The sequence below is a fragment of the Cornus florida genome, unplaced genomic scaffold, assembly GCF_030987335.1.
Source record: "Cornus florida cultivar Cherokee Brave unplaced genomic scaffold, ASM3098733v1 CherokeeBrave_3.0.0_Hap2_Chr02, whole genome shotgun sequence".
NCBI lineage: Eukaryota > Viridiplantae > Streptophyta > Magnoliopsida > Cornales > Cornaceae > Cornus > Cornus florida.
In genome coordinates this window covers 53,103,796-53,114,958 of record NW_026775572.1, presented here as the reverse complement: position 1 = coordinate 53,114,958, position 11,163 = coordinate 53,103,796, and the positions used below count along the sequence as shown (strand labels likewise).

General features: G+C 38.5%; 1 pseudogene; it reads right to left on the bottom strand.

Annotated features, from left to right (window-relative positions):
• Nucleotides 1–214: 214 nt before the first annotated feature.
• Nucleotides 215–313, bottom strand: LOC132297841 (small nucleolar RNA R71; annotated as a pseudogene).
• Between the last annotated feature and the right edge of the window lie 10,850 nt (nucleotides 314–11,163).

The window sequence follows — 11,163 nt, the reverse complement described above, 5'->3', positions numbered from 1 at the left end:
AGCATTTGGATGAGTTTCTTGAAGTATGTTCCACCGTAAAATATACGGACATGCTGGAAGAGGTTTTAAGACTTAAACTTTTTCCATTTACCTTAAAAGACAAGGCAAAGTATTGGTTTAAAAATCTTAGGCCTTTTTCAATCACTTCTTGGGCAGAAATGCAACAAGAGTTCTTAAAGAAGTACTATCCGGTTTCTAAGACCAATGCCATGAGAACCTCAATTCGAGAATTTTCACATGGGGATGGAGAAACATTTCATGAGGCATGGGAACGCTTCAATGAATTGCTTAGGAAGTGTCCACATCATGACATGCCCAAATGGCAATTAGTTCAATACTTCTTTAAGAGCTTATCGGACAACTATAAGGGTATGGTTGATACATTGATAGGCATGAGGATGACGCGTGGCATCTCTATGAGAGCATGAGTGAAATTTCTTTGCATAGAACACTATCATCCAAGAATGGTAGAAATTCGCAAGGGCGTTGGCTTACATCAAGTCGACCATTCAAATGAAATAGCCGCCAAAATGAAGTCTTTATCTCAAAGGTTTGATCAATTTTTGATTAACCAAAACTCGGCGAACCAAGTATCTTCCTTCCCTAACCATTCTCATCGTGCATCAAATGAAACATGTATGACTTGTTCTAGTGTTCTTCATTCTACTTCTCATTGTCCTCACGGACAAGTGCAAAATGAACCTAATGAACAAGTCAATGCGGCTTTTGTGAACTAAGGGAACAATCCTTATGGTACTCATTATAATCCAAGTTGGAGGAATCATCTAAATTTTTCTTGGAAAAACCAAGGAGAGGGCTCAAACCCTTCCCAAGGCAGTTTTCAAAGGAAGTACATTCCACCTCTACTTCAAAACTAAGGATCCCAAGGTTATAGACCCTATCAATCACAAAGGAATTAATTTGTTAATTCTCATTTTCCCAACCAATCTTATTCCCAAGGTAATACTAGAAGTCCTGCCTTTGAAGAGAAAGTTTTGAATGCTTTGGGAACTTTAGAGGCTAACACTCAATTGCTTCATTCTCACTCTCAATCTATTGCGAAGCTAGAAACCCAAGTAGGGCAAATAACAAACACTCTCAATGCAAGAGAGAAGGGAAATATGCCTATAAATGCCCCACCTAAGCAACAATGTGTTGTGGAAACCCATTCCTCGTCAGAAGGCCACACTATCGAACATGTTAATGCGGTGACTACCTTGCGGAGTGGTAGGATTGTGGACAATCAAGTTAGAATGTCCAATGAAGAGAGTGAACCGGTGCAACCTCAAGTTGTCACCCGTCCCGTTTCACATCCCATTCCTCCTTCGTTGCATATACATGACCTTATAAATGAGAAAGTTTTGAAAGATGTGTTTGAAAAAGAAATTTTAAAAAATGATGTTGAAAAGGTTTTGTTGAAAAATGATTTGAAAACTTCTTGTGTTGAAGAGAGTTCAAAAGAAAATTTTGAAAAAGTGTTTGAACCAAAGGTTTCATTTCCGGATGCCTTAAAAGGATCCATTTCAAAAGACAGGCAAAAGGCAAAAACCAATGAAATCATGGAAATGTTTAGGCAAGTGAAAGTTAATCTTCCACTATTAGATGCAATCAAGCAAATTCCGGCTTATGCCAAATTCTTGAAAGACTTGTGCACCGAAAAGCGGAAGAACAAGAGCTAAGCACCAAGAAAAGTGGTTTTGACCGAGCAAGTAAGCTCAATTTTGCAACATAACACTCTTCTAAAGTTTAAGGACTCCGGTTCACCCACTATATCATGCATTATTGGTGATCATATCATTAATCGGGCGCTTCTTGACTTAGGAGCAAGTGTTAACCTTCTTCCATACTCGGTTTATGTCAAATTGGGTCTAGGTGAATTGAAACTGACGTCGGTAGTTTTGCAACTTGCCGACCGATCCATTAAGAAGCCTAGGGGTATAATTGAGGATGGTTTGATAAAGATTGATAAATTCTTCTTTCCCACTGATTTCGTTGTCATAAACACAGAACCGGTTCCCAATCCTAAAAGCCAAATTCCCGTTATCCTTGGCCGTCTTTTCTTGGCAACCGCTGATGCCAAGATCAATTGTAGGACGGGGATAATGAAGATCTCATTTGGCCACATGAAGGTGAAGTTGAATATCTTTAATCCCACACCCAATCCATTTGACAGATATGAAAGAGAAGTTAATGTTGTAGATGAATGTCATGATCTTCAATGTCAAGGAAATGAGCTTTTGTGTAAAACCAAAACTTCCAAAGGATCATCTTCAACCTTGCATTCTAAAACTCTTGTTTCAAACTCTTGCTTTGAAAGGGCATGGAAGCCCAAAGGTTGTGATTGCATAGACAAGGGACCAAAGATTTCTTTTGAGCTTAATCCTACAAGTTCTTCAAAGAACCATTTGTTGGGAGGAGTTCAAAGCATCTATCACTCCAACAAGAAGGGGATGCATTATAAGATCTTTAATCCGGGCTAAAATAGCCCAATGTCTTGCTAGAGACGTTAAAGACTAGCAAAAGCATTCGTAGGGTGTCAAAACCCTATTCCTCCCCCATTTCTATCTTTCATTTCATTTCTTGCAAAGTCTAGATACTTGTTTTAGTTCATATGCACTTCAAGGAACTTTGGTGAGGATTGCATGAGCTTTCATGTCATTATTGAGCATTCTACATAGTTCAATCGATCTCAAACTTGAGTTCGATCGATCGATCGAACTCCATTCTGCAACCAACACTTAGAAAATTTTTTGACCTGTAGAAACCTGTATCCAAATTACCTCTCTGTCCCATCGTTCGAACTAACTCTTAGATCGATCAAGAGACCTTCGATCGATCCAACTTCAAAGTTCGATCGATCTCATAACTCAACACTTAGAAAAATTTTGAGCCAGTATCAACCTGCATATTTCACCTCTCTGTCTGATCGATCGAAACATTCTAAGATTGATCAAGAAGTTCTTCGATCGATCCAACTTCCAAGTTCGATCGATCTCAAGTTCCAACACTTAGCCAATTTTCTGAGCCAAAAACCTGCATATTTTTGCTCTCTGTCTGATCGATCGAACTCTTGTTTTGATCGATCTCAGTCTTCATTTCATTATTTTGACTTTTCAAAATTTCAAAAATCCAAAAATATTTTCACTTTTATTTTATTTTATTTTTATTTTCATTTTATTTTATTTTATTTTTCCAAAAAAAAAAAAACCAAAAATATTTTATTTAATTTTCCAATTTTTAATTTTAATTCCAATTTTTAATTTTCAAAAATTTTAAAAATCCAAAAATACTTTGAAGAGAGTTCATCAAAGTTCGATCAATCACAATTAAGTTCGATCAATCGAACTCTATCGGGAATGTTTTTTTTTTATAAAAAAAATAGAATCGAGGGTTCTTAAGATCGATCATTTAGATCGATCTCACCCTCTCTCAAACCCTAGCCCCTCTCGTCGCCATCACTGTGCATCATTATCTTCCCCTTCTCCGGCAAGCCCTCCGGTGTCATCAAGCTTCCTGAATCACTCTCTCTCATCTCGGTTTCATCTCTCCCTCTTCATCTCCAATTTTCTCTTTGGTGGAGGTAAGAACCGAGATCTACTTTGAAACTTGATTTGATTTAATGCATACATGTTATATATATTTGATTTAGGATGCTTTGATGATCGAATCCACCATTTTTGAAGGTTCGAAGCACCGTATTTCCATATATATATGTGTGTGTTGCTTCATGTATATATTTTGCATATTTTCGGATTTGGATCTCATATTGGGAGTTTGGGCCTTGATCAGTGATAGGGATTTGTTGATTTGACGTGTTGTTGGGCCCACGAACACGTTCGTGTGGGCCCCATGCTTCCAAAGTCACAGATCTGTGACCTTTGAGTTTTCAACGTCGCACAGTTCGATCGATCGAACTACTATCTCCGATCGAACTCATGTCTCCGATCGATCGAAGTAGTGAGATCGATCTCACTTATTTTCGATCAATCCAACTTTTGTGATCGATCTCATTTCCTTTTATGATCGATCGAACCTCACAGATCTCATACACACACTTCATTCATCATATCTTATGTTCATGCTATCATATCTATACCTAATGCCTGTGATATTCCACATTGGATGCATTTTATACTTACATTGTTTAACATGTTTCATATTCTACCACTTGCATAGATTCATGTCATATTTGTTTTGTCTATTTTACTTGACATACATGATTCTATTTCGTGCTTTAAAATTTCTTATTCTGGCACTAACTCCCATTGCAAGTTTTTCTTTTTCTTTTTGCAGGCCATAGTAAAGAGGAAGACTGTTGCCAATAGGCAACACGGTCCCACCCGACATACTAGGCCACGGACAGAGTAGCCAACAGAGCCCTCTTATGCACAGCGGGAGCCAGTACAGGTTACCCCACCTCAGTCACCATCTCATGAGCCTGAGGATGACTATATACCATCCACCTCTGCGGCTTATCCTGCTTTCACTCCATCACCATCTCCACCGTAGACTGGAGCTGAGCATTCACATATACCACCTCAGCCAACTCAGCCTGCTCAGCCAGCTCATCTGGGGCATGATAGCCCCACACCTCGATATGCACGCATGACGCTCGACCATGAGTCAGAGTTTGACATGGCTTTCTTCTCTCGATTGGTGCTGACTCGATCCGCTTACCATGATATTATTCAGAGGGGCCTAGCCGCTATTCTTGCCCCCGTCACAGAGTAGGTCTACCCACGACTGGTACGGTTATTCTACCAGAACCTCCGACCATCGCCGCGTACCACAGCTGAGATGGTCACTTCTGTCGATGGCCATCCGATCACCATCACAGTGGACTCTTTAGCCCGCTCTTGCCGCTGTCCACACAGATGTCCTCCAGAGCTTCAGGACACATATCCGAGGCTATTTAGGCCTTCCTATGTCGACATGACAGTTTTTCTCACAGGTCACCATGCCAGTGGCGAGACCTTCGCCACCCGTAAATTCCTTCCCGACGACCTATGGTTTACTGATTCCGTTCTCTATCGGAACATATACATGGCGGGGCATAAGATTCAGAGGAGGGGCGATTATCTGACAGCCCTTTACTCCTTCTACACCGGGCACTGGGTGTCCATTCCCGCGCTCATTTGGAGAGTGATGAGGAAGCTGTATGACGAGTATATCAGCAAGAAGACGCCCGAACGGGCTAAGTCTCTTCCTTTCAGTCACCTTATCACCCAGCTCCTCATCGACCAGCGTTACCCTATCCATCCTCGAGAGCACCCGAGAGAGGTTCCTGTCACTTCCTCAGGAAGGACTGGAACAAGAGCTACCGCTCCATTATTACCAGGCTGCAGGACCACGCGGTATTGGCTGCAGCAGAGTTAAAGTTAGAGGAGGCACAGGTACAGGCCCAGGCAAAGGCAAAGGCACCGGCACCGGCAGAGGCAGCAACAGCACATCCCGCAGCGGACGATGTACCAGTCGATCCAGCTGCCGAGTATTTAGATATAGACTTAGAACGCCCTGCAGACGACGCAGAGCAGGACTCTTCAGCCAGGTCGCCTATTCATGAGCAGGAGCAGACTCAGGAGCTTTCTTCTAATTCATCTATGCCTGAGATTCTAAATATGACCCCCGGCTTTGGAGTACATCTACAGACGCTTGAGGATACTGTTGTTGCCATCCGAGCCGATCTCACAGCCCACAGAGCTGATTTTGCTGCCTTCCGCACGGATGTCGCGACCATGTTCAGAGATCTATCCAGAGACATCCGCGGAGCCAGACCTGCCCGTCCTACCTCATCTTCCTGAGCTCCCTGTCCTTTTTATCTTATAATCCCTCTCTCCTTTTGATACTTTACTATTGTCACTGTACATTATTATTTTTACAACCGGTCTGTCGGCTTTGATATTTTTGTTGTACCTGTACTTTCTCTATTTTATATATCTGTTTTTGCTATGGATGTCATATGATTATATTCTCATATCTGTATGTTTGACTCCATCAGGTGCATCTTAGTGACTTCAGTGAGAGAGTGCTACCCAATTTTCAGGACCACCCTTACACCTCTCTCATTTCTTTATCTGTTTATCCCATTTACACTTGCATGACCACTGTGCACTGATTATCCCATTGTTATCTGATGAGTTTATCCAAGTGCCAATTTTCAGGACCACAGTTCATCCCAAGTTTGGGGGGGCCATGCCACCCACTTCGGATACTTCAGTCCCGATCATTCTTGCTTAGTTGCACTGGTATACTATTTCCTTTGTTGTCTTTGCACATTGAGGACATTGTGCAATTTAAGTTTGGGGGGAACGGTGCTTTACAGTGTTAGTTTTAAATTCAAATTTTGAGCATGACTTGTGTATTTGAGGGATATTTCTATGATTGGTCCATATCTAACTATGATTTTGATCTTTTGAGGGCTATATTGCTTAAAATTTAAAAATTGCTTGACTTGAGAGTCCAATACTTCTTGTATATGAATGCCATTTAGGAGTAAATTTTTCAAAAAATTGATATCATGCTTGCACTTGTGGTCAACATCATCTTGATTTTGTGATTGTTTTGAGATTCACTCTAGTCTTCTACACTAGCACAGATGCACACTAGCATTTATTTGTAGGGTACATGCTTTGTTGATTATTAAATTGGTTATATCCCAATTGGGTTAGTAGTGCATTGAAAGCTTTCATTCTTGATAAAGGTGGATAACAACCCCTTTTCACTAAGTAGCCAGGATTCTAGCTTCATCAAGCACTGAACTTCTCGCGCCGAAAGGTGGAGGACCCAAACTCTAGGTTAATAATTGAATTAAAAAAAAAAAAATTTGCAAAAGCAATAAAAAAGTGAGGACTTCTCCCAAAAAGGTGAGAAGTGGGAAATGATTAGATGGTTGTTGTCTTGATTTGTAGCCTAGTTGATTTGAGCTTGCAAGTCCGTAGGGGTATTTGAATGCCTAATGCCCTAAAGCCGTCTGGTTTGGAGTCATTGACCAACGCTCGATTTCATGAATCGCTAGAAAGCTTAATAGATCGACACATTGCACCATGCTCCTATATTTGATCCTCAATAAAAAAAAATAAAAAAAAATGAGTGAAAAGAATAAGCGCACCTAGATGATTAAAGCTTTAATAAAAGGTCCACTTTTTGTCTTGATAATTGGTACTAAATTTGTATGCTAGTTTGAGGGTAAGGATGTGATTAATTCTTTAGTTAGCTAAGATAGCAACACATTTGATGCTGGTCCACTCAAAAGGATTCTAGAGTTGTTTTGATTTGCATGATCATTTTCTTGATGTGTGGAGGGCCATATTTGCTTGCTTGATGTTGAGATTTTGGGAGATTGCTTGGAAATGGTTGAAAAATTGTATACTTGAGGTAGTTTTCTCCCAATACTTGTTTGCAATATTGGTACCTCTTTTGAAAGAATGAGCTTAATGTTTGTGGGTACCATTTCTGGAAACCCTTACGAGACTTCACTCGTCCACTAGGGGTAACCTAGGGGTTTAAAAGACTTGTTGCATATGCTAAGTGCAATCGTGTTCCCTACGAAAGTGGCGTTATTCATTTCATTGCTTTCTAGTTATAGTTGTATAAGTTGTTCATTTTATTCCTTTATTTTCTAGTTCATTGCTAGGGACTAGAAATATTTAAGTTTGGGGGTGTGATGAGCACTGAAAAGTGCATATTTAAACCCTTTAAGCTTAGGCATTCTAGTACCTTTATCTATCTTACTTTACCGTTTTAGATTGATTTCATATTATTTCCTTTTTCGGGCACTTATCCCGAAAATAAGCTAAGTCGGCCAAATGAGAGCTTAATTGAAGCAATTATGGGATTAAACAAAGAAAGGAGCAAAGTGGAGAAAGAGGGAAGCAAATGAAGCCAAAGGTGACAAGTAGCAAAATTCGATCGATCCAAGTTTAAGGTTCGATCGATCGAACAATGATCGATCTCAGCACTTCAAGATAGATCCAAGCCTAGACCCAAAAGCATAAAGTCCCAAAAGTTTAATCGATCCAACACCATCCTTCGATCGATCGAACACTTTTGTACTTATTCAAATAATTGATCCTATCCACAGCTGTACCACCCACTAACCACTTTTGTCCTTTTTCCAAAATTATCTCTCCAAAATATCTCGAATTTGTCTTTTCCCAAAAAGCTCAACCAGTTGGATCGATCCAGCCTAAGTTCGATAGATCTTAGCCAGTTCGATCGATCCAAGTCCAAGGTTCGATCGATCGAACTTCCTCCAGTGCGAAAAAGTTAAAATTCCATCTCATTGAAAGTTGTCCTTTATCTAATCATCAGGGAATATTGTGTGCATGACCCCAGATCATTTTGGGTGTCATTTTGACCTACCTATATAAAGATAAGGATTGCTTTTTACAAAGAAGCTAATATTATTTTCATATCATCTCTTGGAGAGGAAGCTTAGAGGAGGAGGAGGCTAGAGACACCATTGGAGTTCTTCATCAACAAGGAGCAGATTTCAACCATGGAGTTAGCCCTTGAGGGTTGGAGCAACATCACCATGAGTGGCTAGACATCCTCTTGGGGCTAGAGTTAGCCCCAAGCATGTTTTTTATATCTTAATCTTGTGTATTATTGAGGGATTAGTGTTGTAATTGATGTTTTGACACTTTGATATATATAGATCTTGTTTATTCAATGATTTATGTGGTTTAATGCTTCCAATTGATTATTTTATTCTATCCATATGTCTATGTATGCTAGAATAGATGTTCATGTGCTTGTCTCTAGATTTTGCGTTATTGATGCATGTCTATGTGTATTGATGCTATAGATTTGGAGATTGTCAAAACATAGTGCTTAAAGGAATGTTTTTGTGATTCTCTTGATGGTTCATGCTTATCTCTTGATGGATTATGCCTCTCCCCCAGTTTATTTTCATGCTAGTAGTGTAGATGTAGTGTAGTGTTAAATGGGAGGACACTCTATGCTTGTTGTTTGATGATCCAAGCTTTTGAATGCAAGTAGCATATGTCTATATCCTTGTGTTGAATTTGGATTATGAGCTTAATGAAAGGATTAATGACTTGTTTTGATTTATTGTGTCTTTCACATGTTGTTTAGACAATATATGCTTCATTGCTTAGATATATTGTGCCTTTCACATGATGTTTAGACAATACATGCTTAACTAGTCATCCTTACTTGTTGAATTAACCAAACACACACACACCAATATTGTAACACACAATTTGCCCTCATTAATCACTTGTCAATGATATAGAAATGCATTGCTTGGTGGTGATCTCTAAACCTCAAGATCTCTCTCTCTTACTTACTCTTAATTGCATTCTTTGGTATCACTTAGTTTAATTTAGTTGCTCTTTAATCAACTAACCAACAAATTGTTTGATCACTCAACCTACTAGCCCTAATAACAATTCCATGACATTGCTCGATCTTCATAATCCCTTGGGATGATCCCTACTCGCCCTAGCTATATTTTTAGTGAAAGGTAGTAGTGGCTTCTATAAATGAAAAACTCTTGGCCTTCAGCTTAAAATTCACACTCTCCAAACTTTATGGTAGTATGATCGAGCCACAGCACCTGCTGTGAAAGCTTGGCAAGAGTATTTGCCACTCGATTTTCTTGTCGTCGAACATGCGATATGGAAAACCCCGATAAAGATTGCAGCTCTCATCTTATCTCAGTAGCGAGAGGAACGAGTGAAGCATCTATTGGAATAACGCCTTCAATAGCCTCCACGACTCCTTTACAATCCGATTCAAAACAGATCACCTGAAACTGAAATTGTTTGGCCAAAAAAACTGCATGGCTAAAACAAAAAGACTCTGACTGAAGCACAGATGATGACTCAAAAGGCTGAAAAATTACCGCTTGAAGAACTGCACCGGAGAAATCCCTGAACTCCGCCCCTTCACCTCCCCGTTGAACGAGCTTCTAGAAAGAGGCGTTAACATTGCATTTAACAACGCTATACATTGGACGAATCCAGCGAAAGGGGGTATCTGACCGCTGCGAAGGATGAAGGAGTAATTGGCATTTCCTTTGCAAAGAAACAAATTCTCAAAATCGAGTTGAAAAAGTTGGGTTAAGTGTAGAAAACACCATGAAGTATGCTTACGGTGCATATTGTGATACTCCTTAATTTCAGAACACGGGTTGATCAAATCCGCACACAAAATTAGAGAATATCAAAATAATTAAAGTATTAAAACAAGCACAGATTACAAAAAGAATTAAGAAGAATAAATGACTCGCTGAAGAAAACTAGTAAATAATAATTCCATTAAATAATAATTCTCCAAATGTTATAACTTGGGAATCCCATCATTCAAGGACCCCTTAATCAACATATACTATCCAGAAATCCATAAATAAAACTTAAGTCAAAATAATAATATCATACTTTGACATAAATAAGAATAGATGATAAATAAGCTTTCCAAGTTGCGAATCCTTAACCTTGAGACTTGAACCTCTAATACCTGAAAGATAAAAATAAGTGGGTCAAACCCATGAACAAGTTCTCTCTATCAGGCCTCTGAAAACCAATAAGCAGATCATCTCTGATCAAAACCAAACCTAATAAAGTTTTAATTTTAATAAACAATAATACACTTATATATAAATAATTATATATAATACACTAACCACATCTATTATAAGGTTCATTAATTTTCAAAACCAATAAACAATGATTAAATATTAATCATATCTACACCAATCCACTATTTCTTTTAAAGAAAAGTTCCTTAAACCTTAATCCCATCCTAAATGATTATTAAACCATTTAAATAATAAAACATAATTAAGGGAATAATACATTTAATCTCATCCCTAATAATAATTGTAATTATTTAAATTACATATTCAATATCCAAGTTTTGACAAATCATCCATGTCTCTACCAGTATTATTTTATTAATATATATAAAATAATACACTAACTTGTAAGTATTAGATTATTCTAATTTAAGAACATCTAATCTTAATCCAACCTATACATATAATAACCATAGATGCAATTTAAACATCTAATACGTATGGCCATTAACTTATGTTTTGGCAAATCAACCATGCTATTATAAATATATTTATTTATATATTGACAACCCAACCATGCCTCCTTAAGTATATATATTTATACTTTTAATTAGCAACCCATC